The sequence below is a fragment of the Nyctereutes procyonoides genome, unplaced genomic scaffold (assembly GCF_905146905.1).
Source record: "Nyctereutes procyonoides isolate TBG_1078 unplaced genomic scaffold, NYPRO_anot_genome, whole genome shotgun sequence".
Taxonomy (NCBI): domain Eukaryota; kingdom Metazoa; phylum Chordata; class Mammalia; order Carnivora; family Canidae; genus Nyctereutes; species Nyctereutes procyonoides.
The window spans coordinates 7,931,586-7,959,378 of record NW_026575026.1 but is presented as its reverse complement, the minus strand read 5'-3'; the positions used below and the strand labels follow the sequence as shown (position 1 = coordinate 7,959,378).

The 27,793-nt window shown below is 36.4% G+C and overlaps 1 protein-coding gene and 1 pseudogene across 1 annotated transcript in view; one reads left to right on the top strand and one right to left on the bottom strand.

Moving 5' to 3' along the window:
• The window catches only part of LOC129503315 (sulfotransferase 1 family member D1), a 36,750-nt gene extending 17,032 nt beyond the window's left edge, over positions 1-19,718 (bottom strand). Inside the window, exon 1 of the mRNA XM_055315289.1 lies at positions 19,595-19,718. The gene's annotated coding sequence lies outside the window, so the exon portion shown is untranslated. The remainder of the gene's footprint in view (positions 1-19,594) is intronic.
• A 5,548-nt stretch (positions 19,719-25,266) lies between these two features.
• LOC129503295 (keratin, type II cytoskeletal 8-like) lies at positions 25,267-27,269 on the top strand (annotated as a pseudogene).
• The last annotated feature ends 524 nt before the right edge of the window (positions 27,270-27,793 follow it).

Here is a 27,793-nt window from a genome sequence, read left to right as displayed (position 1 = left end):
TAGATTTTCAACAAAGGGAAGCATGTTAAGAAGTCTTTGTTTTAATAACATTAATAAAAGTAAAAATAAATTGGGGCTCCTGGGTGGCTCAGGTAGTTAAGCATCTGCCTTAGGCTCAGATCATGATCCCAGGGTCCTGGGATAGAGCTCTAAGGCTCCTTGCTGAGTGGGGGAGTCTGTTTCTCCCATTCCCTCTGTCACTCCCCACCCCTGTTCCTGCTGTCTCTCTCTTTCTTCTCTCTTCTCTCAAATAAATAAATGAAATCCTTAAAAAATAGATATTTTATTAAATAAATTAGTTTTATTACTATAGATCCAACAGCGCTAGATCACATTCCTATGCATTAAGAAAGAGTGGAAGAAGGAAGAGTGTCAAAATTAATAAGGTCTCACAGGATTTATTTCATATATGCTGTTTACATGTTAAATATCATCAGCACTTTCCATTGGTCTATTGAATTATAGACATCATTTCCTCAGGCAAAGATTGCTGGGATAGATAATAAAAGCATTGGACTTTGGAGTAAGGGGAGTGTAACCAACGTGCTGCCCGTTCATTGCAAGGGGGGATTTAAACAAGCCCCATAACTGCTCTGGGTCTTCTTAACTGAAAACTGAAGAGTAGCTTAACACAGTACTTCCTTCCTTTAAGTTACTAGCTGTGACAGGTAAATCATTCTATCTAAATTATATGTAACAGACCACAAGGAGGAGACCACAGAGGAAGGGTGGGAAAAAGGCTGGGTAAAAGAAACAAACTGGAGGTAGGTAAAGTATTGGAGATAGAGTGCTCTGATGAACTTTAACACTGGTGACATGTCATTTCCTATTCTGAGCATTGCTCTAATGAAGATACTTTCCTATCTCTTTAGCTCTCATTATAAGAAGTGGAAGAGCTTGGATATATATCCTAAATCCTACTTCAAAAGATGTTGTTTTCCCAATTTCACAGGAACCGAAGCAGTTATTCTGCTTTCTCTGTAGTTCTAGAAAAACAAAGACTATCCAACAAGCTCAGGTTTATGAGGCTTCATGAGGCCCACCAGCACTTGCTGAACCTCTCTTCACTGATTAAAATCAGAAGTCTCTGGAGTCAGTGGCCATGATTTAACCTGCACCTTTTCTGATATGCGATTTCTTACCTTTATTTCTTTTCAAGTCTTCCAACTCCACCCCTATCCTGCCTCATGCAAAATACTTTTTATTTCAAAAAGTTACAAAGGCACAGGATACAAAAACAATATACAAAAATCTTTTGTGTTCTGTACATTAACAAACTATCAGGAAAATTAATTAAGAAGACAACCCAAAAATAATACCTTAGAATAAATTTAACAAAGAGGTAAAAAGAACTGTACACTGAAAACTATATGACATTAATGAAATAAATTGAAGAAGACACAAATAAATGGAAAGATATTCTGTGTTCACAGATTGTAAAAATTAATATTGTTAAAATGTCCATACTACCCAGACTAATCCCAGCTATATTCTTCACTATGTCAAAATGTATCATAGAACAAAAGAGGAAATGTGCAAGTCCTTGTTTGGCTAGCTACCAACTTTTTGTTTTCTAGAACAAAGTGTTGCTGCTATTGATTTTGTTATTTGTTCTGCTTTGTTTTTCATTACACTTGTACGTACTAACATAAGGACAATGTTGTGAAGGCAAAAATAATTAATTCAAAAATACTTATTGAATATCTGGCAGACACTGTGCACTACGGAATCTAATGAATATAAAAACTTGTGGCTATCTTCATGGTCCTTAGAAGCGAGGGGAAAAGATAGATACTGACCAAACAATCATACCAACAAGTTGAAATTTTCATTGGTGGTAAGTGCTATGAAGCAGAGATATATCTATAAATAGAAGGAACTTGACAGAGTCGAGCTGCTTAGAAATGTTTGCCCTGGGAAATAAGGGAGAATTAATCTGGAGAAGAGGTGAACTTTCCAGCCAGGAAAAAAGCACATGCGATCACCTTAAGCTGACAAAGAAAAATAAGGCCTATGAGCATGGAGTGCTGATGAGGAGTGTGTAAATACTTTGCCAAATTATGTGGTAAGAAACTAGAGACTTCAGGATTTTTTTTTTCTGTGTGATTAAGCGTGTCTGAGATATAGTAGGTTTCTGACTCTTCTCCACCCAAACAAGAGAGTCCATTGACCGGCCACCATGCATAATTTTAACAATAGTTCTGTCCTAATATGAGAGGGTAGTAATACATTAGTGGTTCTGGGATGTTCCTGAGCATCACTGGGAAGGAGTATATATTTAAATATTATTATTATTTTGCTTTTACCAAAAGTCTTGGTATTTATAAATACCACAGAGTTGCAATACAATAGGTAATAAATATTAAGTTGATTCTTAGGTTTGCCAGACCTCAAAAGTAAATTTAGGACAGCACTGGGTTATGATTTGATGGTATTGGTACTACCATATTTCCTGTTAATATTTGTTACTTTTGGGATCCCTGGATGGCTCAGTGGTTTAGCTCCTGCCTTCAGCCCAGGGCGTGATCCTGGACATCCCGTATCGAGTCCCACATCAGGCTCCCTGCATGGAGCCTGCTTCACTCTCTGCCTGTCTGTCTGCCTCTCTCTTTCTCTGTGTCTCTCATGAATAAATAAATAAAATCTTTAAAAAAATTGTTACTTTTCAAGGGTATCTGCCTGTGAAAAGAAAGCATAAGAAATATAAGAAACAGTTTTAAAAGTTCATGGTTAGACATTCCCCCTTCCCCCCCAGCTGATAAATAACATTCTTTTTTTTTAAAATAGTATTTGCTGGGAAGTGCTGGGTACCAAACACTGTTTCCAGGCAAGACTGTGGCAGAGAAAATGCCATGTATTCACAACACCTTTATCGCTTTGTAAGCCAAGGGAGCTCTTCTCTAAGTGCTAGGTGGGAGGCTATGCAAAACATGAATCATTTAATAAATTAGATCTTAAAATTTATTTCGTTGAATTTTGTTTCTTAACAGATTTGAGAGCCAAAGTGAATGACATTCAGGGACAAGAAACACAGGTATAACATCCAAAAGCCCTTTTGAGTTCACTGTTTTTCTTGCCCTTGCCCTTTCAGAGTGCTATTGGTAAGTCCTCTTGGTTTCAGCTCTGTTCTTGCATTCAAACTATTGATCTAATTGGCTTTCCAGTCCAGGGTTAGTAAGTCAGTCTAGACTCACAGGAGGCTTTAATGGAGCACGTCCCTAGCCCTTGATTCAGTCCATAAGTCCATGTTGGAATCTCTTCCCCAGTTCCAGAATAAAGTCCTTATTTACTGGAGTTTACTGGTTTGGTCCTTTCCCCATTTCCTGCCCAAAGTCTCCCTGAATGGAGTCTGCTGGTTCAGTGCACATTCAGGATTGCTGATGTAGTGCATGGGGACTTCTCTTGGCCAGTCCACAATGACACGTTTTGATTACTGCAGGTGTGTTAAGGTGCACAAGTTTGTTTGTCTTGTTTTGTGTAAATAAAGGCTTTGCTAGAGGGATTTTGGAGACCAAAAAGATATAAAAATCAGTGGGCACAGGTTGAAGTAGAAGCCAGCGAAATGTAATTTTTTTCTCATTAAAAAAATAAATTCAATTAATTAACATATAGTGTATTATTGGTTTCATAGGTAGAGTTCAGTGATTCATCAAGCTTTTATAATACCCAGTGCTCATTATATCACATGCCCTCCTTAATGTCCATCACCCAGTCACCGCATCTCCCTACCCCCTGCTCCTCCGGCAACCCTCAGTTTGTTTCCTATGATTAAGAGTCTTTCATGGTGTGTCTCCCTCTCTGATTTCATCTTTTTTTTTCTCTTTCCCTATGATCCTCTGTTTTGTTTCTTAAATTTCACATATGAGTGGGATCATATGATAGCTGTCTTTCTCTGACTTATTGCGCTTAGCATAATGCCTTCTAGTTCCATCCATGTTGTTGCAAATGGCAAGATTTCTTTTTTTCTGATGGCTGAGTAGTATTCCATTGTATGTATGTCTTCTTTATCCATTCATCTGTCAATGGACATCTCAGCTCTTTCCGTAGTTTGGCTATTATGGACGTTGTTGCTATAAACATTAGGTTGCAAGTGCTCAAGTAGTTGTAATTACTGGGTTGTAGGGTAGCTTTTTTTTTAACTTTTTGAGGAATCCTCATATTGTTTTCTGGAGTGGCTGTACCAGCTTGCATTCCCACCAGCAGTGTGAGAGAGTTCCCCTTTCTCCACATCCTTGCCAACATCTGTCGTTTCCTGACTTGTTAACTGTAGCTATTTTTACTGGTGTGAGGTGGTATCTCATTGTGGTTTTGATTTGTACTACCCTGCTGCCAAATAATGTGAAGCATTTTTTCATGCCTGTTGGCCATTTGTATGTCTTCTTTGGAGAAATATCTGTTCATGTTTTCTGCCCATTTCTTGACTGGATTATTTGGTTTTGAGTGTTGAGTTTCTTAAGTTTTTTTTTTTTTTTTATAGATTTTTGGATACTAGCTCTTTTCTGATAAGACATTTTCAGATATCTTCTCACATTCTGAGGTCTTTTGGTTTTCTTGGCTGTTTTCTTTGCTGTGCAAAAGATTTTAATCTTGATGAAGTCCCAATAGTTCATTTTTGCCTTAGCTTCCCTTTCCTTTGGAGACATGTCTAGAAAGAGGTTGCTGAGGTCAAGGTCACAGGGGTTGCTGCCTGTGTTCTCCTCTAGGATTTCGAAAGATTCCTGTCTCACATTTAGGTCTTTCATCCATTTTGAGTCTATTTTTATGTATGGTGTTAGGAAATGGTAAAGTTTCATTCTGCATGTGGCAAAAGGTAAAAATTCTTACCAGAATCAGTTCTTCCTTTTCTTTTGTTTTCTTTTTTTTTATACTTTCATATAATTTTGATTTAAAAAAATAGACTCCAAATTTCTATAGTAATATATTGAGTAAAAAAATAAAAAAAAACAAGAGGGAAATGTGCATAATTTATCTTAATGAATGGTGTATATGGTATTTTTTAAAATTACTATTAAATATCTAAAATTCCTGTACCTTCTACTTGATAGTAGTATAATAATCTGGCTTAAAAAAATCAGCATGCCATAAAACAAGCTAATGTTAATATCACAATCAATGTAATTTTTCTATTATCCATTTATTTATCTGTTTTTTATTTCAAGTTTTTATTGAAATTCTAGTTAGCTAACATATACTGTAATATTGGTTTCAGGAGTAGAATTTAGTGATTCATCACTTACACAAAACACTCAGCACTAGGGGCACCTGGGTAGCTCAGTCAGTTAATCGGCTGCCTTTGACTCAGGTCATAATCCCAGGGTCCTGCATGTAGCCCCATGTCAGGCTCCCTGCTTCTCCTTCTCCCTTGGTACCTCCCCTTGCTTGTGCTTTCTCTCTCTCTCCCTCTCATTCTCTGTCAAATAAATAAATAAAATCTTAAAAAAAACCGCCCAGTGCTCATTATAATAAGTGCCCTACTTAATACTCATCACCCATTTAGCCCATCCGCTTGCCCATCTCCCCTCCATCAACCCTCAGTTTGTTCTCTATAGTTAAGAGTTTCTTATAGTCTGTTTCCCTCTCTTTTCCCCCCCTTCCTCTATGTTCATCTGTTTTGTTTCTTAAATTCCACATGTGAGTGAAATCATATGGCATTTGTCTTTCTCTGACTTATTTCTCTTTGAATCAATTCTTCCTAATCTCTGTTTGTAGTGTTCAGTAGAGATTGCAAAGTAAAATATCACATTGACCTTTCCTTTCCAAATCCAAACCCATTGTTCATTGAACTTTTCTATCTCAGGGATAGCTATGATGTTCTTGCTTGTCTCATTTGCATAACTATGCTTGGCTTTCTGCCTGCCCAGATCTTGCAGGTTGTTGATTTTGTTTTGTTTTGTTTTGTTTGCTATTTTGTAAGTGACTCTGGTTTTTGAGAAGTTGATATTATTTGCACCGTCTTTAAGGACCCATCTTAACACCTGCGAGGCGTTATTCAATATTGTCAGAAATATTTAAAATTAAAAATATATATGCAGAGGGAAAGAAGCAAATTGAGGATAATATGATATACAGATCAACCTAAAATGTCAGTTAAGTTACTACTCTATTCTTTCTGGAATTGAGAAAAAACTATACTCCTCTTACAAATCCTTTTGCAAAACAAAAGTTAGCTCTAGAAGCAGTTCTTTTCAGCAGCATTTATATCTGCTTATTTTTCTAAAATCCTTTTGGAAAGCTCAAACTTTAAAGTTGAGCTAAATTAAATAAGTTAAGTTAAATTAATACCTAGATAATTTCCAAATATGACAAAATACTAAAACATTAATTGCTGAACCTAGGTATATCTACTTTTGGCTTCTTATTGCAGAGAAACTAAAAGATATTTGGATGTGTTAATACTACATTGGGAAACTGAAAAACGCATATGCTTTTAGCAATTATGAAGTATATTCATAAATTTGCCAATCTAAAGAATTCTGGTATAGCAAACAGTTCACAATTGCTTATTTCTTAGTTTTCACTAGAAATTATGGTTTCTAAGGGTTAAAATTTCTAATTAATATATGTAATTAAAGCTACTAGAAATAAGAAACATGTCTCTTTTTGTCAGTAAAATATGATGTATTTTTAGTAAGAGAAGGTTTGAGAAAAGAAATGCATTTTTTTGTTGTTGAGGGAAAAGAAAGTAATTTCGTCCTAAAGCGAGGCTGGTTGTTTAAAGAGAAAACAAAGGAAAAAATCATAATGCTGAAAAAAAAAAAAGTTGTAGAAGGTCTTGGGAAAAGAATTTTGAGAGGGAATTTTATTTTATTTTATTTTATTTTTAAAGATTTCATTTATTTATTCATGAGAGACACAGAGGGAGGTAGAGACATAGGCAGAGGGAGAAGCAGGCTCCCCGCAGGAGCCCAATCCAGGACTCAATCCCAGGACCCGGGATTACAACCTGAGCCAAAGGCAGACACTCAACCACTGAGCTACCCAGGAACTTGAGAGGAAATTTTAATATAAATATATATAAAGCTAATATAATTATTATATTTCATATATTATAGTTAATATAAATATAATAAGCTAGCTAAGATTAAAATGAATTTATTTAAGAATAGGTTTAAATATCAAAAGTAAGCTAGTACAAAATTAAAATTTAGTTTTCTCTGTGCTAAAGGACAAAATTTTCTTGGACTTTTGGCCTCCAGTAAAAGTTTATTTATCTTTTAAGTACTGCTTCATAATAATTTGTGATCCTATTTAGGGAAGTGCTATAAAACTTTTTAATAATTTTTTGACAAACATTTCTTTTAAGATTTTATTTATTTATTCATGAGAGACACAGAGAGAGAGACAGAGAGGCAGAGACACAGGCAGAGGGAGAAGCAGGCTCCATGCAGGGAGCATGACATGGGGCTCGATCCCGGGTCTCCAGGATCACGTCCTGGGCTGCAGGCGGCGCTAAACCGCTGAGCCGCCCAGGGATCCCCTTTGTTCTGAGCTCTAGACCTATTTATTCAACTGCCATTGCCCATTTTTATCCAAGTGTTCCTCAACTTCTTCAAAATTCAGTAACCACCGTTTAACTCATTAGCCTTGTTCTCCACTAACCAGTTCTCATCCTGGATTCTTTGTGTAACTCATTCATCCCACCATTCATGTAAAAAATCTATTAAGTCATCTTAGATTCTACCTTCTTCTTGAATCTCCTAAATCCAACTGTCTCACAGATCTGATTATTTTTTATCTTTCATGTATTCCTGGGAAAAGCATCTTCTTTTTATGAACTAGCTTAGTGGTTTAGACTATAAGGTCTCTAGATACATTTGCCAGATCTGTCATGTACTACCACTGTGACACTGGGCAAATCATAAACCCAAGTTTCAATTTCCTATTCTTAAAACAGAAGTAATGATTTATTTAGGTTATAGAGCTATTGTGATGGTGAAATGAGATGATGGATATAATGTGTATATTGATAAGACATGGGGTATATTTGGTAAGTAGTAGCCATTATTAATATTATCATTATTACAATTGCCTCCAAATTTGCCTCGATTTTGTCCTTTTCATCATCCACCCTGTACTGAGGCAATGATCTTAAAACTAGTTTTAGTTTCTTAATCTCCAAGCTCAGTTCCCCCCCTCCACATCCCAACTACAAGTGGGATCTCTAAAACTGGCCCCAAAATCGAAAGGATAGAGTTGAAAGAGCTTTTCCCCAGTTTTCACATCAACCTCTGTGACCCTCTGTTTATCTCTTCCTCTGATAGAGGACATTAGCCTCTAGCAACAAAGCAATAAAAGAAATATCTCTATCTCTATGTCTATATCTACATCTGTATAGATATCTCCACATCTATCTATTGCACCTGCATTTTCTGTCTTTGAGCTGATACTCTTGTGTATCTGAAACTCATTCATTCCTCAAAATCTTGCACAAATTTCACATCCCCTGAGAAGACTTCCTCATGACCTAAAGACAAAATTAATTAGTCTTTTCTCCATTTCCGTATCCTTAATATACTGATACTATTTTACATATTTAGTGTGTTTACAATGTCTGTTTCCCTAGTTAGAATTTTAGATTCATTGTCCCAATATTGGAACATATATTTGATTCTGTAATTCTAAAGTTTTCACTTAATTGATGTTAATAAATGTATATTAAAATTAAATGAAGCTTCTGCAGTATTCTAGGTAGAATAATCAGAGATTATTTTTTTTTATCTTACCACTGTAATTTTAATTATTAAGCTAGCACTTTGGGATATGCTGAGAAGTATCAGTAGATCATAAACTCAATCAACAAGAAACTTACATTCTAAATCATTATTCAAAATGCACACCCATTTACACACATGTACACAGACACACAGCCCTGCTTTTAGTGCACATATTTTGTTATTTGCTCCTCATAAAAACCTTCTAAATCCTATTATACCCATTTACAAAGGGGAAATTAACACAGAAACTTAAGTAACTTGCCCTGGGCACACTGTCAGTGGTGGCAGGGCTGGGTTTGAACCCAGATAGTTTGACTGTAGGACCAGTGATCTTAATCACTATTCTATACTACCTTGTAATATAAACACTGAAGACTTAAATTCTAAAATAAAATGACATTTAAAAAGTGTCCAATAATGTGGAAGTGATCACCAAATCTGTAGTACAAATGGTGTGATTTGATTTTGACCATGAAATTTAGCTAATTAAAGATACAGAAGAATATTCTAGGTAGAAAAGAGGAAAAAATAGTATTCCTTTTGGTCAATATCTCACACACACTAAAGTACTTTATAAATACATAGAGATATTATTTACTAAAATGCATATGAAATGATTTTTAGAAAAACTGAATCATGTTAATGATTTAATAGTTTATCCTAATTAACTCATATATTTTATCTGATTATATAAAATTTTATTTGGAACCATTTCTAACAGGAGAAATTGTACATTTTTAACTTTGTTTCATGTGTGAAAATTATATAATGAAATGTTTTAATTTATATACACTTTTTTGTAACTTTTGCAATATTTGTGTTTTTAACAATATTTGGTTATTTTAGATAAAGGTGAACTAATTACATGTCTGTATTTTAATATATCCTAAATCTGATTCAGATTTTGCATGAGTTCAATATTCTAAATTAGCATTATGACTCCTAAAAAAGCCCAAGTTAAAGTATTTGTGTAAAATATGCAGTCAAATTTAACTTACCTTTAAACTCTCAAGAGCTTTAAATGAGTATCCTAAAGTTAAGAATTAGAGCCAAAAAATCATTAAAAGAATAATACCTTCGAGTTGCATATAACTTACTATGTGAGAGAAATTGAGTTGGTGAGAGCTCAGGATATGTTGAAAGGAGATGGTTGTTTCCCTTAGGTCTCTTTTGTTTACTTCTCTGAAAATGTCCCTTGGAATATAACTTCCTCTGGAAGGTAATTATAAGCCCTTGGAAACTCTTTAATATTCTTCACACTGATGAAAGTCAATGTTAGCCTATCTTAACCTGAACAAAACAATTGACTTTCATGCCCATTACTGAGTTAAAATAATGAAATATTTTACCTGAGGATATGATGTGCTTTAATCATAAAAAAATAATATTAAACTCATAATAGTCAATACATTATTCTCCTGGGAAGTGATAATATTTTGATATTCAACAAATTCTTGACCTAAATGGGATAAATTTTATTAACTCCTTTTTAAATGTATAAAAACTCACTATTTTAACAATAGAAATACTATATATGTGAGTCTCTTAATGGTCAAAATGATCACTCCAGTTTGTTCCACCTCTAACATGATACTTCTAAGTAAAATGAACATTCTCTGTTTGCCCAACTATATGCTTTAAGTCACAACAGTAGGAACAAGAAAGGGGGGAGCTATTTAACAGAACACTCTATTACCAACAAATTCTGTTAGGATACTACTAAGTAAAATGATGCTTTGCTTTTATCAAAACTCAAAGTGCACATTTAAAAAAGCTTCTCATTTATGAAATATCAAAAATAATACAGAGTATTCTGCATTTTTCACATGACCCTTGCCGTTTATCTGTGTAATCAATTATCCAATTATGTGCCTTTTGATGGTTGTTTTTAGTTTGTTTGCTGTATATGTAGAAATGAGGCCATGTTCTTTTCCCACACATTGTATCTTACAAATGATCTTGGTTTATATTATCAAAATAAATGGCTAAAGTAACATGGGTTAACATTAAGGTGTAATGTATGAAGAATATTAAGATTTATGTGTACTTGTAGGCATTATAATTTCCATATTGTCTATTTCCACTCCAACTTAATAATAGCTTTGAAATTCATATCACCATTGGAAATTTCAGAGTTTAAGTAACTTGCCGTATGACACAAAATGTATATTCAGTAAAATCAGATTTCAAATCCTGGGTATTAACACATCTAATGTATGAAAACACTCAGCTTTGTTGCTGGAAAGGCCACTGTTAGAAAAATCTAGAACTTACCAACAATGTGGCTTTGGACAAGGGAACAGTTCTGAGCATCCAATTCTTTATCTGACCAGATATTACCCATTTCAGAGAATCATTGTCATTGTGTCATTGTCATTATTATAATCTCATAAATGAAACTAACAGGAATTTAAATAAAACTTGAAAAAATCTCATAAATGAAGCAAGTTAATTGTATGAAATGCAGCATGCTGTCTGGCATGTATTTCTAATAGTGTTATCATATTATCACCATTTATACCATCAAATTCTCAAAATTCACCCTCTTTTTAAAATTTCAATCCTGATTCAAATCATAAAAAAAAAAAATGCATTCTCTTTCACCTGGAGAACAATTCTACATACTTGATTCAGTCTCAAAAAAGAGATTAGGAACCTAAGTTTTTATATTTAATCTGTGCTTTATAATCAGTCTTGAAAAAGTTATTAACCTTAAAAGTGCTTGCTACTTGAGATAATTGCACTTGCCTGTCTCCTCCATCTTATACAGATATTCCCAAAATAAATGTACTCTATTACTTAATATCCTCAGGCAATTCTTTGTACTTAGGCAGGAAGTACTGGATGCTGTTTGCTACCAGGCACTCTTTTATTGCCAGGATCATTTAATGTAAGTATTTGTTGGTAAAGAGTTAATTATACTCTTCTCCATTTGGGATCCCCCGGGGCCTAATAAAATCCAGAAAACAGCTCTTCAGTACCATAGTAATGAAAGAGATCAGTGAGGTCATCATCTCAGTCCCTGAAAGCATAAACAACTCTGCTTTATAATAGGGCTGGCTTGTTTGTAAGCCTAAATGAAATATGTGTTAGGAATAGGATAACAAATGTATCTTCCTCAAAAATATAATTGTGTATGTGTGTGCTTGTCTTTGTTTCTTTTTTAACATTTGATTTTTCTGTCACCTTGGCGCTATATGATTTTACCTGAAAAGTAGGAGTTTGGGATTTCTCCTGCAGAGAAATAGTCAATATCTGCAGAGTTGGTTAGAAAGTTAAGCAAATTTTCCTATTTTTGTAAGATAAAAAATAGGCAAGGGCAGATGGGAGAAAGTAGAGAAATAAACATTTAAGGAGCACATAAAATGGATTGGAGCCATTTTGCAAAAGGATCTTTCAAGTGTGATTTTGAATAATTTATGTAAATTTTATTTGTCATATTGTCCTCATCTGTAAAATGGGAATTATTTTATGTCCCATCACATTGGATAGTTGTAAGAATTAAATGAGTAAAGTACTTGAAAGATGTCAATATGCTTGACAAAGTAAAGATCAATAAAATATTAACAATAAAAAAGTAACTATAATAATAATTTACCTTTTAGTAATATTTGAGATAGATATTATTTACCCTTCTCTTAAGAAAAGGAAACTGAAGCTTAGAGATGTTATGAGCAACTCCTAAAGTCAAACAACATGTGCATAGTGACGTAAGGAATCATAACCACAGACAGTAATTTCTCTGACATCAGCCATAGCACCATTTTTCTAGGTATGCCTTCTAAGGCAAGGGAAACAAAACAAAAATAAACTATTAGGACTACATCATAATAAAAAGCTGTTGAACAGCAAAAGAAACCAACAACAACAACAAAAAACAACCTATTGAATAGGAGAAGATATTAGCAAATGATACATACAATAAGAGGTTAATATCCAAAATATAAAAGGATTTATACAACTCAATACCAAACAAAAAACAAAAAACAACCCTGAGCCAGCTGTTTAAAAAATAGGCAGAGGACTTGAATAAACATTTTTCCAAACAGAACATACAGGTGGCCAACAGACTCATGAAATGATGCTCAACCTCACTAATCATCAGGCAAATTCAAATCAAAGCCACAATGAGCTATCACTTTACAATACTTAGAATGGCTAAAATCAAAATGACAAGAAACAAGTGTTGGTGAGGATGTGGAGAAAAAGGAATCCATGTACATTGTTGGTGGGAATGTATTATTTGTGCAGCCAGTGCAGAAAAACATATGGAGTTTCCTCAAAAAAAATTAAAAATAGAAATACCATATGATCCAATAACTCCAAAATTGGGTATTTTCCCAAAAAAAACAAAAACACCAGTTTGAAAAGCTAAATGCTTATCCTATGTTTATTGTAGCATTATCTACAATAGCCAAGATATGGAAACAATTTAAGTGTACATCAATAGACAAATGGATAAAGAGGATGTAGAATATTTCTCAGCCATGAAAAAAAAAGACGAGATTGTGCCATTTGACACAATATGGATGGACCTAGTGTGTATTATGCTAAGTGAAATAAGTTGGAGAATAGCACATGATTCAAATCTAAAATTTTTTAAAAAAAGGAGAATAAACAAACAAAAAGCAAATCAGAACTATAAATACAGAGAACAAATTGATGGTTACCAGAAGGGAGGGGGGGTGGGCAAAATGTTCACCATTTTGAGTGAAGGAGATATGGGCTTCTAGATATGAAATGAATATATCATGGGAATAAAAGGTAAAGCATAAGGAATAGGCAATGATATTTTAATCGTGATGTAATAAGACAGATGGTATCTACACTTGTGGTGAACATAGCATAGTCTCTAAACTTGTCAAATCACTGAGTTGTACTCCTGAAATTAATGTAACACTGTATATTATCTATACTCAAAACCAATCATAACCAGTTTCATGGATCCTGAAGACCATCCTGTTCCTTTTTTGTTTTTGTTGTTGTTGTTGTTTTTCAATGAGTAATCAGGGTTTTTTTTTCTTTAATTTAACATGAAAGCATTTAAATTTCTGAATTTATCCCTGGCCAGTTTTGGCCAAATCCCAGAGACTTTAATATTTCCAGTTATTTTTATTTACTACATAATTTGTATTTAATTATATGATGATTACTAATCCAATAGAGTATTTTAAGGAAAATGTATTTAATTCAGCTTTAAATTGTTAATTTAATTTGTTTTATTTTACAATTTTTAATTAGATTCTCTATTTGTTGGTCTAGGGAATGTAAACATCATAAATTGTGTATTTTATATGCGATTGTGATTTCATGTTAATACATGGTCATTTTGCTGCAAGTTGTATTATTTATTGTAGTATAAGCATAAATGTGTGTTTATATATGTATATATATACAAATGAATTCAATATCATATTTTTAAATTTTCAAAATATTTTTAAAATTTAATCTCTCAGATTAATATTGTGTAAGACTTCCCTCTGTACGTTTCTGTCAATTTCTCTCAAAACTTTTAACATCCACAGTGAGTTTTTCTTTTTACTTTGAATATATGCTCTCTGAAATATAAAATGGTGATTGTGCTTATTATGTAATATAATATTTATTATCATAGATTCACCTAATACTTGATCTTTTTTTGACTAGGGGTTTATCTATCTTATTAATTCTTTCAAAGACCATGCTCCTACCTGGTTTCATTAATCTGTTCTACAGTTCTTCTGGTCTCTATTTCATTGAGTTCTGCTCTATTCTTTATTATCGCTCTTCTGCTGTTCGATTTAGGCTTTATTTGCTGTTCTTTCTCCAGTTCCTTTAGGGGTAAGGTTAGCTTGTGTATTTGAGATTTTTCCAATTTTTTGAGGGAGGCTTCTATTGAGATGTATTTCCCTCTTTGAACTGCCTTTGCTGTATCCCAAATATTTTGAACAGTTATGCTTTCATTTTCATTAGTTTCCATGAAACTTTTTAATTCTTCTCTAATTTCTTGGTTGACCGATTCATATTTTAGTAGATGCTCTTTAATCTCCAAGTGTTTGAGTTCCTTCCAAATTTCTTCTTGTGATTGATTCTAGTTTCAAAGCATTGTGGTCTGAAAATATGCAGGGGATAATCCCAATCTTTTAGTATCAGTTAGGATCTGATTTGTGACCCAGTATGTGGTCTACTCTGGAGAAAATTCCATGTGCACTGAAGAAGAATGTGTATTCAGTTGTATTAGGGTGGAATGTTCTGTATATATCTGTGAATTCCATTTGGTTCAGTGCATTATTCAAGGCTCTTGTTTCTTTGGTGATCCTCTGCTTAGAAGATCTGTGCTTTGTGGAGAGTGCTGTGTTGAAGTCTCCTACTATTAGTGTATTATTATGCATCTCTTTACTTTGGTAATCAATTGATTGATATAATTGGCTGATCCCACATTAGGGGCATAAATATTCATAATTGTTAGGTCTCCTTGTTGGATAGGCCTTTTAAATATGATTTAGTGTCCCCCTTCATCTCTTTCTACAATCTTTGGTTTAAAATCTAATTTATCCAATATGAGGATTGCTACTTCAGTTTTCTTTTGAGGACCATATACATGGTAAAAATTGTTCTTCACTGCCTCATTTTCGGTCTAGAGATGTCCTTAGGTCTAAAATGAATCTCTTGTCGACAGCATATAGATGGATCTTGCTTTTTTATCCAGTCTGATACCCTGTGTCTTTTGATGGGATCATTAGCCCATTCGCATTCAGAGTAACTATTTAAAAAGTTATGAATTTAGTGTCATAGCATTACCTATATAGTCCCTGTTTCTGAGGATTGTTTCCTTGGGTTCCCTCCTTTGCTTACAGGGTCCCCCTTAATATTTCTTGCAGAGCTGGTTTGGTGGTCACATATTCTTTCAGTTTCTGTTTATCCTGGAAGCTCTTTATCTCTCCTTCTATTCTAAATGACAGCTGTGCCAGGTAAAGTATTCTTGGCTGCATGAAAGAATATTGGAATTTTTTTTTTAATTTTTATTTTTTTAATTTACGATAGTCATATATATATAGAGAGAGGCAGAGACACAGGCAGAGGGAGAAGCAGGCTCCATGCACCGGGAGCCCGACGTGGGACTCGATCCCGGGTCTCCAGGATCGCGCCCTGGGCCAAAGGCAGGCGTCAAACCGCTGCGCCACCCAGGGATCCCAATATTGGAAATTTTTAACCTAAAAGATAAACAAGTCATAAGGAAGAAACCTTGAGATCTATATACTATTTTTCCTCAGTCCTGGAGTTTCCAGGGCTGCTTGGTCGGTAAACTTGCTCATCCCTTGTTTTTCCATCTGGCCTTCTCGAGGAGGGGCCTGCTATACTGACTCTCAGGTGTCTGTGCCTGGGTAGAGATATCCCATCTCTTTTTGGGCTCAGTGTGAGCTGTTTATCCTGTGAGACCTTTGTTCCCTAGAGGCCACACCTCTCCCAGCTGAAATGCGAAAAGAAATAAAATTAAAATGGCAGTGGCCAGATCTCTAGCCCCGGAGCCAAGAGCTCCCCATGTGTACTGAACTGCAGTTTCTCAGTGCACACTGGCTCAGATCCTCCTGGGGGCAGGCGTGGGGGCCCTGATTCATACAAATTGGAGGGCAGCTAACAGTGGGAGAACTTTCATCATCCTGTGCACTCCCTGGTTTTGCCTCTCCTGGAGGGAACAGAGGATAGACCAATTCTGTTTGTTGCCAAGCCCTGGAGTAGAGAGTGCTCAACTGTTAGACTATGGACTGTGCATCCGGTACACCTCTTCCAGATGACCTGGGAGGGTTGCTGTGTTCCAGTCCTTTACCAGGACCTAGGACATCATCAGTCCCACAACCTGACCTCGGTTTGCAGTTTATGACACAAGTTGAGCTTTCTTCCTGGTGCCCCTATTCTTACCGTGTCTCTGAGATACTGAGACTTCACTGACCTCCTGTGATTCTTCCCTATTTCCCTACTGAGCACTTTTCAGGCAGGGGAGACTTTCTCAGGAGCAAATTCTAAAGGTCCTGATTATATGCTGCACTTCTTTCCTGCAGCAGCTTATAGAGGCTCTTTACCCTCCTCCCCTACATTTATCTTCTGATATATCCCCTCTGTTTCTCTTCTCCACATTCCTACTTTATCAGAAGTGATCATTTTTCTCTCTGTAGCATTCCAGCTGTTCTCACTTTACATCTCAGGTTGAATTCATTGATGTTCAGGATGGTCTGAAAGTTATCTAGGTAGGTTTCGGGGACCAGAGAAAAGGAGGACCCCCTACTCTTCCACCATCTTGCTTCTTCCCTTACTTCATCATTTTTGTTTTGACTCCTATCTTATGAAATAATAGCATTGTTATTTTTTTGGCCTCTATTTGTTTTCTGTCTCTAAACTCATCCTTTAAAAATTGATATATGGGGCAGCCTGGGTGGCTCAGCGGTTTAGCACCGCTTTCTGCCCAGGGTGTGATCCTGGAGACCCAGGATCAAGTCCCGCGTAGGGCTCTCTGCATGGAGCCTGCTTCTCCCTCTGCCTGTGTCTCTGCCTCTCTCTCTCTCTCTCTCTCTCTCTCTGTGTGTGTGTGTGTCTTATCAATCAATCTATCAATCAATAAAAATAAAAAATAAAAATTGATATATGATATGTGTATGATATATACACATATATATTTATTCTGTCTGAATGTTAAACCAATTCAAGCACTTCTGTTAACAGAAGCATTTCATCATTCCCCTTTAAAATGTTTCCTTCTTCCTTGTCTGTCTACAACTTCCATGAGAAATGTAATTTTTGTAGCAAAACATTCTTTGGAGGCTAGGATACAAAATTCCCAGTCTTTGAGAAATAATGACATTTATACAGGCTGAAAGTATTGATTTCTGCTAACTTGAGAAGACTGGAGTTATATCAAGCCTTAAATCCACATTTCCAAGAGCACAGTTGTCCATAGTGAGCTGGATGAGACCTAAAGAAAATTACCTGGGCAATGTCAGATCCCTTATCAATAAATCTTTTCCAAAACATTGAGTTTCTTTTCTCTAGGGAAGATTAGTGTTTTCTCCACTACTCCTCCTCCTCCTCTCTAAAGTCTATTCTCAGGATGTGGTACTATGAGATTCGATGAGATGTGTACATTGTGAAGCTTAGTAAAGCTTCAGTCCTTCATAGAAGTAGATGACTTTGTCTTACTTGTGCATCTTAGACTGGAACATATTAGGTTCTGCCTGGACACAGATCCTTGAAAGTATTCTACAAATTTATAAAAGCTTTGGAAAGCTACTTCCTAAAGACTTTTGAAATCAATTTCAAACTCTTTCAAGTTTATTTCTATCAAGTTTCAGAACACAAGAGGAAGTTGCTCTTAGATGCAATGAAGAAAGATATAAATTTGCCAACATTCCAAAGAAAACAGAGTCCAATTGTTGTTGAAAAATACCCTCTGCGTACTCTGAGCTATCACAAAATTCTAAGTGAGTCATGCGACCCCAAGTGAACTTTTTTTTAACCACATAAAATGCTTCTTTTTGTCTTTGAGTATATCTGGAAATTTAGGTGTCATATAATATCACGGGCTTCAATTACTTGTCCCCATATTCAGTGGGGGATATAATAAAAGTGAAGTTCAATATAGTTTTATAAATATTGATAACTAAAAATCTACATACCAAAATGTAAAAATATAATTTTGGCACATTTTCAGAACACTTGGGCTTATAAATGTTCATGCACCTGAGGAAAATATTTCTATCTTTTTAGAAAAATGAAAGTGACTGTAAACATTTATCCACTTAAAAACTTGTATTGACTGGTCACAGAAATTAGCCTAAATAAATTAATCTGACTTACTAGAATTGCTTCAATTTAAAATATTTGGCTTTTTATCTGTTATTAAAATATAATGCTAAATATTCTTATTCCTACAATTTAATGATGTAAAATAACTTCTCTACTGATGTGGGGTTCTTAGAATATTGCTTTGATAATAAATCAAATAGATATAGAAAAGACCATTCTGAAGTGATTATAGAGAGTGCATTTAAAAAAAAAATAACATATCTCAAATTTTGTTTCAAAACTTTTAAGAGGGGATCTCTGGGTGGCTCAGCAGTTTAGTGTCTGCCTTCAGCCCAGGGCGTGATCTTGGAGTCCCGAGATCGAGTCCCACATCAGGATCTGTGCATGGAGCATACTTTTCCCTCTGCCTGTGTCTCTGCCTCTCTCTCTCTCTCTCTCTCTCTCTCTCTCTGTGTGTGTGTGTCTCTCATGAATAAATAAATAAATCTTAAAAAAAAAAGATACCTTTAAGAAAGTAATAAATTTCTAGAAATTGAAGAACACATTACTGTAGTGGTTCTCTAAAGATAAAAAAGATCACATATGTATTGTAGTGAAAAACATGCCACATAATCAAATTACTTTTGAAAAAAAATAAGGTAGTTATCAATGGAAAATGCATTTGTCTAACATCTATCTATACAATACAATTCTTTGGTAATCTCAAGAAGTAAACCAAAGCTGACTTGTATCTGATTGTATATAGATCTGATCTTCATATTGTTACATAAAGATTTTTAAAGAATTTAACCTAGCAGCGAACCATACAAGAATATTTCTTTGAACTAAACAGAAATACTGAGAAGATGGAAGACTAATAGCCTTTAAAAATATTGTTAGCTTTATGAAGCTAAAATTAGCAGACTACCTCACACAAACTTAAATATAAAAAATAATCCTGTGAATTTATGATAGAAAATCTGGACCTAAGAATTTCTGAATATTTCTGTTTTTATAACAAAACATCCACACTAGAATTTTCCATTTCTCATTTTCTAATTTTTCAGTTGTTAAATTTAGTTTTATACAAAATATGGGCACTTTAAAGTTGATGAATTACTTACCAGATGCCTGTCTTGAAGAACTAGAGGTCCAGATTTTGTTTCTACAGAAATCGGTTACTGGAAATTTCCCTCTCTGTATTGTTCAGTCAGCCAAGATAATCTGTTTTAAGCATTAAGAAGACAAAAGAAGTCTGTAGAGCTGTATGAGGCTAATGATTAACTTTACAAAGACTGCTATTGGTTTAAGTGGTAAAAGCTTAAGGGAGGCTTTTTGTTGCTACTTGTAGTGGTAGATAGAAACAAAGAGCCCTTGGATATCTAAGCCTGGCCTCTGGAATTAACTGCTATTCAATAGTTATGTATAGTAAACGAAGCCCTTTACTTTTACTTTTGCTTCTCATTTCAACTGTAAAATCCACACAAAACACAGATGCTGTTTCATGACTCAAGTGCTCTTATTAGAAACCCTCACTTAAAGGTGATTTATCTGTACCTCTGGAACTGCATGGGCAAGTTAGACCAGCAAGAACCCTTTGTATAGGAGCAAAGGGAGAAGGCTGTGAGGCCAAGAAAGTTGTAATATATTCTGTTCTTTAAATGATGCCTGTAATATCCAGAGGCAGATCTATATATTACTTTTTTAGCCACCTAGTAATAGTGGTGATTGTGGTAAAAAACTCTGTTTCAAAAATAGGAAAAAATAGTTTGAAACTCTTGTCATTTTGCATATGATCAAAATATTACCTATGACATGGTTCCTTTTTGTCTCTAGGTCTTGAAATTATGCTGCTAACAAAAGTCAAAGTTATTTAAATCTATGAGTTTATCAATCTGTACAAAAATGGAATTTGAAGTTGAAGCCTGTCATTCAACAAAATATAAAGATGTGATTAAGTATAAAGATATATTATCATCCTCTGTGAACATCTCAAAGAGTGCCTTTGACACTAGCGGAAAAAGCTTTGTTAAGATTTTATCTTGTAGTCTGCTTAGGGAAGAAACTAAGAAACAGCCTGAATGTCACACTGCTATGGAATTTCAGGAAGGCAAAATACCTGGAGACAATTGGATACTTTTTACAGATTAATCTGAAAAAAGGGGGAAATATTTCTAGTGTGCCTCCCCTTCAGGCTTTGCACCTAGAAAATGATCCTCAGGATTTTATCATGCCTCCAGTTATGTTCCTTGAAGGATATTGGAGATTTATGTTCTAGAATAATTGCAATTCCAGGATTCAGGATTTAGGGTCACTAGATGCTGCTGAGGAAAATGTGTCATTAATGAAAAGATAATTAAGTGATGAGAGGCCCTTTGAGTTAGTTTGATAGAAGAATATAGCCCACTTAATTTGACCTCATGAGAAAGACCCAGGGAAATAATCAACACTATTCTCCTCTCTCCTTCAGATCTCCTGCCAAATAGAAACTGGAGAGCCTAGCATCCTGTTGATGTAATCCATACACATTAGCCTTGCAGGGCAGAAAACAAGATGGAATCTGGAGGGGTAAACTAAAGGTATCCAGCATAGTAAACTTGCCCCACTTTTCAGAGGGTCTACTTTCCCAAACTCTAATTGTTATTAATTGTTATTTGTCTAAAAAAAGCATTTCAATTAGATGGCTGAAACAATATTTTAAATATTCTTTTCTTGTAGGGATACATTTCCTAAATAAATATTATTTAGGAATAAATTTTACAAATTTGCAGAACATTGTGAATGTGGAACATGTGTGACTATACACAAAACATGCACAGAGGGATCTCTTGGTGGCTCAGCAGTTTAGTGCCTGCCTTTGGCCCAGGCATGATCCTGGAGTCCTGGGATTGAGTCCTGCATCAGGCTCCTTGCATGGAGCCTGCTTTTCCATCTGCCTGTGTCTCTGCCTATCTCTCTCTCTCTCTCTCTGACTCACATGAATAATAAATAAAATATTTTTTAAAATGCACAGACATAAATCATTATTGTAATAAGTGGAAGATACTCTTTAAAGATAAATTATACATTGCATGAGACTATAAGTGTTTGAGGGATGGTGGTAACACAACAGTGGATTTCATCAACCCTACCCTCTTTAAACAATTCATCACATAGTACTCACATAAATCTTTGGACAAGACTGAACCTTAGGGCAAGATATCTCAAGCTTAAATCTCTGGTTTCTTATAATCATGTTAGTATGTATGTAGTATGTACTCTGAATAATCTTTAAGGTATGGAGCAAGGTATGTTATGGTAAGGTATGGTATGGGGAATTTCACAGGCCTTTGTGTGAGCCTTATGTGATGACTTCAGCATTTTCACCAGAAGAAAATAAATAACTGACTGAGTTTTAGGTATTGGCAAGGGTTAAGAGCAAAACTGGGGAATGCTTGAACTCTTGATAGTAAAATTCTTCCTGTAGGATATCAAATCAATGTCATCAATTTTGATAATAAAAGGCTGTAAAAAAATGTGAGAGAAAACCATGAGAGTTGATATATTAATGTGTGCAAATATTTACTGTCTTCCACTTTGCCTATGGAAAGAGAATACTTTCCTGCCCAATGAATGACTTTGGATTTAGGTCATGATTTTTTTGACCAATTAAATGTGAATAGAAGTCAGAACATGCCAAAGTCACTTTGAGAAACATTGCATTTTACTATGGATCTCTCATTTTTGTCTACCTTGAGAATGAACATGTTCATAAAAGGGCTGCTCCTTCAGCCTGAGACCTAAAATGAAAAACACATGTATCAAAGTTTCAGCCTGTCTAAAGTCTGGAACCATGGCAGAGTAAAAGCACCATGAACAAGGAATAACCCTTTGTTGTAGTTAATAAGAAATTTGAGATTGTTTCATTTCTCTAGTAAAGCAGACTAATACAGTCTCTTTTCATAGAACTTCCCTAAGCAGTTGCTAGGTTGGAAACTAGTTTAATGTTTTTCCTATGAGCAGTTGCTCTAAAATATCTACAGTAAATATGACCCTTCGCTATATCATAAAGAGGGGGACTATCCAACAAGATCTAATGATTGTAAATATTTATGCCCCCATCTTGGGAGCACCCAAATATATAAAGCAATTAACAAACAAAAAGAAACTCATTGATAATAATAGTAGGGGACTTTAACACCACACTCCCGCAACAGACAGATTATCAAAGCAGAAAATCAACAAGGAAACAATAGCTTGAATAACACACTGGACTAGATGTACTTACCAGATATATTCAGAACATTTCATCCTAAAGCAGCAGAATACACATTCTTTTCAAGTGCACATGGGACATTCTCTAGAATAGATCGCATATTGGGTCACAAATCTGGCCTCAATAAGCACAACAAGATTAAGGTCATACCGTGCATCCTTTCTGACCACAATGCTATGAAACTTGAAGTCAACCACAAGAAAAATATTGGAAAGATCACAAGTACATGGAGGTTAAGGAACATCCTACTAAAGAATGAATGGCTCAACCAGGAAATTAAGAAATTAAAAAAAAATACATGGAAGCAAATGAAAATGAAAACATGCTAATCCAAAATCTTTGAGATGCAGTCAAAGGGTTCATAGGAGGGAAGTACATAGCAATGCAAACTTTACTCAAGAAGAAAGAAAAATCTCAAATACACAACCTTCCCTTACACCTAAAGGAGCTAGAAAAGGAACATAAACAAAACCAAAGCCAACAAAAGAGAAATAATGAAGATTAGAGCAGAAATAAATGATCTAGAAACTAAAAAAAAAAAGTAGATGTTCTACTTTTCAAAGAAACTAGGAGATGGTTCTTCACAAAAAATAAAAATAAGTAAATAAAATTGATAAACTCCTAGCCAGACTTGTCAAAAAGATCAGAAAAAGGACCCAAATAAATAAAATCACAAATGAGAGAAGAAAAATAACAACAAAAAACACAAAACGACAAACAATTATACAAGAATATATGAAAAACTATATGCCGACAAACTTGACAATCTGGAAGAAATGGATAAATTCCTAGAAACATATAAACTACCAAAACTGAAGTAGGAAGAAATAGAAAACTTGAAAAGACCCACAACCAGCTAAGAAATTAAATTGGTAATCAAAAATCTCCCAACAAACAAAAGTCCAGAGCCAGATGGCTTCACAGGTAAATTCTACCAAATGTTTAAAGAAGTAAATACCCACTCTTCTCAAACAACTCCAAAAAATAGAAATGGAAGGAAAACTTCCAAACTTATTCTATGAGGCCAACATTACCCAGATTCCAAAACCAGACAGAGAATTCACTAAAAAAATAACTATAGGCCAATATCTCTGATGAACATGGCTGCAAAAATTCTAGCCAGTTGAATCCAAATGTTCATTAAAAGAATTATTCACCACAGTCAAGTAGGATTTATTCCTGGGCTACAAGTGTGGTTCAATATTTGCAAATCAGTGTGATGCATCACATTAATAAAAGAAAGGACAAGAGCCATATGATCTTCTCAATAGATGCAGAAAAAGCATTTGACAAAGTACAACAGCATTCTTAATAAAAACCCTCAACAAAGTAGCGATAGAGGGAACATACCTCAACATTATCAAGGTTACATATGAAAGACCCACAGTTGGTATCATCCTCAATGAAGAATAACTGAGAGTTTTTCCTCTACTGTCAGGAACAAGACAGGGATGTCTACACTCACCACTGGTGTTTATTTTTTAAATTTTTTAAAAATTATTTATTTATTAATGAGAGACACAAAGAGAGGCAGAGACATAGGCAGAGGGAGAAGTAGGCTCCTCACAGAGAGGCCGATGTAAGACTTGATCCCCAGACAGGGATCATGTCCTGAGCAAAGGCAGATGCTCAACTACTGAGCTATCCAGGTGTTCCTCACCACTGATGTTTAACACAATACTGGAAGTCCTAGCCACAGTAATTAGCAATCAGATAACAAAAAGAAATCAAATGCATTGAATCAGCAAGGAAGAAGTCAAACTTTTCACTATTTGCAGATGACATGATACTCTATATAGAAAACCCAAAGACTCCACTAAAAAAATTACGAGAACTCATACATGAGTTCAGTAAAGCTGCAGGATACAAAATCAATGTACAGAAATCTGTTTCATTTCTAGATACCAATAATGAAGTGAGGAAAGAGAAATCAAGGAGTCAATCCCATTTACAATTATACCAAAAACCATAAGATACCTAGGAATAAGTCTAAAGAGGCAAAAGATCTGTACTCTGAAAACTATAACACACTAATGAAAGAAATCAAAGATGACACAAAAAAAGTGGAAAAACATTCCATGCTCATGGATCAAAAGAACAAGTATTGTTAAAATGTCTATGCTACCCAAAGCAGTCTACACATATAATGCAACCCTTATCAAAATACCATCAACCTTTTTTCACAGAGCTAGAACAAAAAATCCTAACATTTGTATGGAACCACAAAAGACTCCAGATAACAAAATTAATCTTGTGAAAGAAAAGCAAAGATAGGAGGCATCACAGTTTCAGACTTCAAGTTATATTACAAAGCTGTGGTCATCAAGACAGTACAGTGGTGGCACAAAAACAGACTTATAGATCAATGGAACAGAATAGAAAACCCAGAAATGAACCACAGTTATAAGGGCAACTAATCTTCAACAAAGCAGGAAATAATATCCAATGGAAAAAAAAAACAGTCTCTTAAATTAACGGTGTTGGAAAAATTGGACAGCAACGTGTAAAAGAATGAAACTGGACAACAAAAATAAATTCAAGATGTATGAAAGACCTAAAAGTGAGACAGGAGATCATCAAAATCATAGAGAACACAGGCAATAACTTCTTTGATATTGGTCACAGCAACTTCTTACTAAATATGTCTCCTGAGGCAAGGGAAATAAAAGCAAAAATGAACTATTACGATAAAATTTTATGCACAGCACAGGAAACAACCAACAAAACTAAAAAGCAACCTACAGAATGGGAGATGATATTTGCAAATGACATATCTGATAAAGGGTTAGTATCCAAAAAAAAACCAAACATCCAAAAAAAGCAAATAATCAAAAAAAAAAAAAAAGAAAAAAAAAGCAAATAATCTAGTTAAAAGATGGGCAGAAGACAGGAATAGACATCTTTTCAAAGAAGGCATACAGATGGCTAACAGATAAATAAAACATTACTCATTATCCCCACCTAGAAGCAGCTCCTCGCACTCCTTCTGGAACTTCTGTCAGGTTCAGCCTCCTTGCCTCCACACCAGCCTCAGCAGCAGCCTCCACCATGCCATCAGCGTGACTCAGAAGTCCTACAAGGTGTCCACCTCCACTCCCCAGGTCTTCAGCAGCTGCTCCTACATGACAGGGCCCGGCTCCCGCATCAGCTCCTCCGCCTTCTCCCGGGTGGGCAGCAGCAGCGGCAGCTTCCGGGGTGGCCTGAACAGCAGCATGAGTGTGGTCGGGGGCTACGACGGCCCGGAGCATGGGGGGCATCACGGCTGTCTCAGTGAATTAGAGCCTGCTGAGCCCCCTCAAGCTGGAGGCCAACATCCAGGATAAAAAAATATTGATTTGAAGGGATACATGCAACATCCAGGCGGTTTGCACCCAGGAGGGAGCAGATGAAGAGCCTCAACATCCAGTTTGCCTCCTTCATCGACAAGGTCAGACACCTGGAGCAGCAGAACAGAATCCTGGAGACCAAGTGGGGCCTCCTGCTGCAGCAGAAAACCAGTCGGAAGAACACAGACAACATGTTTGAGAGCTCCATCAACAACCTCTGGAGGCAGCTGGACACCCTGGGGCAGGAGAAGCTGAAGCTGGAAGTGGAGCTTGGCAACACGCGGGGGCTCATGGAGGACTTCAAGAATAAATAGAGGGATGAGATCAAATTGCGTGCAGACAGGGAGAATGAATTTGCTCTCATCAAGGAGGATGTGGATGAAGCTTACGTGCACAAGATAGAACTGGAGTCCCGCCTGGAAGGGCTGACCCACGAGATCAGCCTCCTAAGGCAGCTGTACCAAGAGGAGATCCAGGAGCTGCAGTCCCAGATCTCGGACACGGCCAGCGGTGCTGCCCATGGACAACGGCTGCTTCCTGGACCTGGACGGCATCATCGCCGAGGTCAAGGCCCAGTATGAGGACACATCCAGCCGCAGCCGGGCGGAGGCCGAGACCACGCACCAGATCAAGGGCGAGGAGCTGCAGACCTTGGCCGGGAAGCACGGGGATGACCTCTGCCACACGCAGAGATTTCCGAGACGAACCAGAGCATCAGCTCCGGCTGAGATCGAGACCCTCAAAAACCAGAGGGCTGCCCTGGAGCCTGCCATCGCGGATGCCGAGCAGCGCGGGGAGCTGGCCAGTAAGGACGCCAATGCCAAGGTGGCCGAGCTGGAGGCCGCCCTGCAGCAAGCCAAGCAGGACGTGGCCCAGCAGCTGCGAGTAGCAGGAGCTCATGAATGTCAAGCTGGTCTTGGACCTCGAGATCGCCACCCACCGCAAGCTGCTGGAGGGCAGGGAGAGCCGGCTGGAGTCTGGGATGCAGAACATGAGTATCCAGACGTTGACCACCAGCAGCTACTCAGGTGGCCTGAACTTGGCCTATGGGGGCCTCACAAGCCCTGGCCTCAACTGTGGCCAGATCTCCTTCCAGTCCAGCTTTGGCCCTGGTGGTTCCTTCAGCTGCAACAGCTCCTGCAAGGCTGTGGTTGTGAAAAAGATCAAGACTCAGATGGGAAGCTGGTGTATGAGTCATCTGACGCCCTGCCCAAGTGAACCCTGCCCAAGCCACCGTGGGCCCTGTCCAAGCCACCGTGGGCCCTCCCAGCCCCCTTGCTCTTGTGGCCCCCATAAAGTCTTTGGGGGAAGGCGCTATGCAGGGGAGCCTTGCCTACCAGAGACTTACCTAAGGCTCAGTCCCAGTCCTCAGCCTACCCTTAGGGGGAGTCTACTGCTCTGGGTACCCCTTCTTGTCCATGCCCCCAACTGAAAACCAATTCAAGTGTCTTTTCCCAAATAAAGCTGCTGCCAGTACCCCACCCCACCCCCCAAAAAACAAAAAAAAACATTACTTACCATCTGGGAGATATAAACCAAAACTACAATAAGTTATCACCTCACACCAGTCAGAATGGCCAAAATTAACAACATAGGCAATGACAGGGCGTTGTGAGGAAGCAGAGAAAGGAGAATCTTCTCACACTGTTGGTAGGAATGCAAATTGGTGTAGCCACTCTGGAAAGAAAGATGGAGATTCCTCGGAAAGTTAAAAACAGAGCTACCCTATGATCCAGCAATTG